General features: G+C 36.6%; 1 non-coding gene across 1 annotated transcript; it reads right to left on the bottom strand.

Annotated features, from left to right (window-relative positions):
* Positions 1-640: 640 nt before the first annotated feature.
* LOC125619277 lies at positions 641-747 on the bottom strand. Its single transcript, XR_007350765.1, has one exon. It is a non-coding gene; the product is annotated as a U6 spliceosomal RNA (small nuclear RNA).
* Between the last annotated feature and the right edge of the window lie 1,527 nt (positions 748-2,274).

Here is a 2,274-nt window from a genome sequence, read left to right as displayed (position 1 = left end):
GATCAATCTCATTTCCCAGTACCTTGCTGTACCCTCTACCCCTTCACCTTGCTGTATCATCTACCCCTTCTATCATTGTTTTGTTATTTTAATTATTTTAATATATATGAATGACTCATTGTGGTATATCCATTCATGGACATAGCAAAATTTGGTAGATCCCATTCCTTAGTACTTCCCCATGCTCTCCCCTCTTTCCTTTCTCTCCCTCTTGATCTAATTCCTCTATTCTATTGGTCTTCCTTCTAATTTCATAAGCTCCCCACCTTTTAAAAAACTTTATATTTATTCTTCTTCTCTACCCCAGCTCCTGCATATGAGAAAAAACATTCAACCCCTGACTTTCTAAGTCTGGCATATTTCACTTAGCATGATGCTCTCAATTCCACCCATTTATCAGAAAATGACATAATTTTATTCTTCTTTATGACTGAGTAAAACTTTTATTGTACATGTTTATCACATTTTCTTTATTCATTCATCTATTGAGAGATACATAATCTGGTTTCATAACTTGGCTATTGTGAATGGTGCTGCTATAAACATCTGTATGCATTATCACTATAGTATACTGATTTTAGACCATCTGGATAAATACCAAGGAATGGGATAGCTGGGTCAAATGATGATTCCATTCCTTAAAAATATGGAATACTTCTTGTATTTGTGTATCATCCTTGCCCAGGTATCATGCTAATCTCCTCTGAATTATTCCAATTTTTGTGTATATGCTGCCAAAGCAAGCATGACTTCTATTTCTTTTTTATTTTCTTTGAACAAAACTGTCACTCATATGGCTTCCAATAACTTGATATGAAATACTCCTTCTATAGCATAAGGACCAGTGAAGGGAGTGAAGAATACTGCATAGATTTGGCAGCTGTGATTGAAAGACATGATGACTCATCCATATGTACAGCATATAAAGCCAGGAAACAACTGTTAATGCCCTTCTCAGAGAAGCTTCCAAGAGTCAAGATGATGGTGGAAGGTAAACAGTTACTCAGAGCAGAGGAGTTTGACCTCATAAAACCAAGATCTTGGTCAATCAGAGATCATGAAAGGAACAAGAAGCAAATCCAACTCAGTGCTGGGAGCTAATTGAACATGTGCCCAGGAGGTGGACTGCAGCATGCCATTTGGTTTTTATAAACAGCAAGAAGGGTATTTTTGTTGATTGATTTTTATGAATGTTTATGGGTATTTTTGTTGATTCATGGAATTCATCTCCAAACCAAGTGGCAGTAGTGTTTAATCTATCCTTTCCACTCTGATAAAATGTAAGATAAATAAAATAAATATGGACTGTTGAGTTTAAGCAGTATCCGTAATCATTCTTTTAAAAGAAAAAGAAGAAGGAAAAAAGTCATTGCTTTTTTTTTTTTAACAGAAACCTAGAGGAAGTTTATAGGCATATGGAAATCAGAAAAATAACTAACGAAATTTGCTCTGTGGTATCTAGTTTATCTTTTTGAATTATTATTTTTTCTATCTTTCTTTCTTTGAATGCAATTGTGCATAGATTTGCTGATGACAGCTTCTTATTCTATTGGCCTGGGGATTAGAAGGAAAAAAAATACCAGATAATGGAGAGGAGGGAGAAAATACTATAATGAAGCAGAAAGTGAGAGGAAATTATTAAGAATTGGGGGGATAATCGAAATCTTGCAGCCTACTAATTCTTTGCAAAACTTTTCTTATATGCTTCTTTACTCACCCCTAAAAGTCAGGCTTGTAGATGGTGATGGTGCACATGGGCCACATCCAGTTCTCTGCATAGGTTGAACACTTCAGCAGGGACATTTTTAGCAAATGTTGAGGATCTGTCTAATGATTCCTTTAATGCTTTGCCTCATTCCCAACCACTCTTGCTTGGGGTCAGGGAGAACACTTGGCCCTTTTCAGAAGAGCAGAAACAGATTGATTTGTCCTCTGTCAGCTATTAAGACCTGTCGACTGACCCACCAGGCAGCTCTGGAGGGGTCTGCCTACCAGCTGCTCCTCCCAGGGAAGTTTTGGGATCACAGAAGGTTTCCAGCAGAGTTCATGGTTCATCCTCATTCCTGAAGCGAGACTCTGCCAGATGTTGTTTTTTTCTATACAGGGACCTCTCATTTAAGCAGCAGTCACCCAATCTAAAGATTTTTTAGAAGTCATTTTCATATTCATTATTGAATATCTACTTTAATTATAATGGATATCTATTTACATTATTTAAAGAACGTAGCTCTTTGATCATGAGTGCTCATTTCCAAAGACTGAAGATAGCAGAAC

The sequence above is a fragment of the Marmota marmota genome, unplaced genomic scaffold (assembly GCF_001458135.2).
Source record: "Marmota marmota marmota unplaced genomic scaffold, marMar, whole genome shotgun sequence".
Classification (NCBI taxonomy): domain Eukaryota; kingdom Metazoa; phylum Chordata; class Mammalia; order Rodentia; family Sciuridae; genus Marmota; species Marmota marmota.
This window is presented reverse-complemented; position numbering and strand designations above follow the sequence as displayed.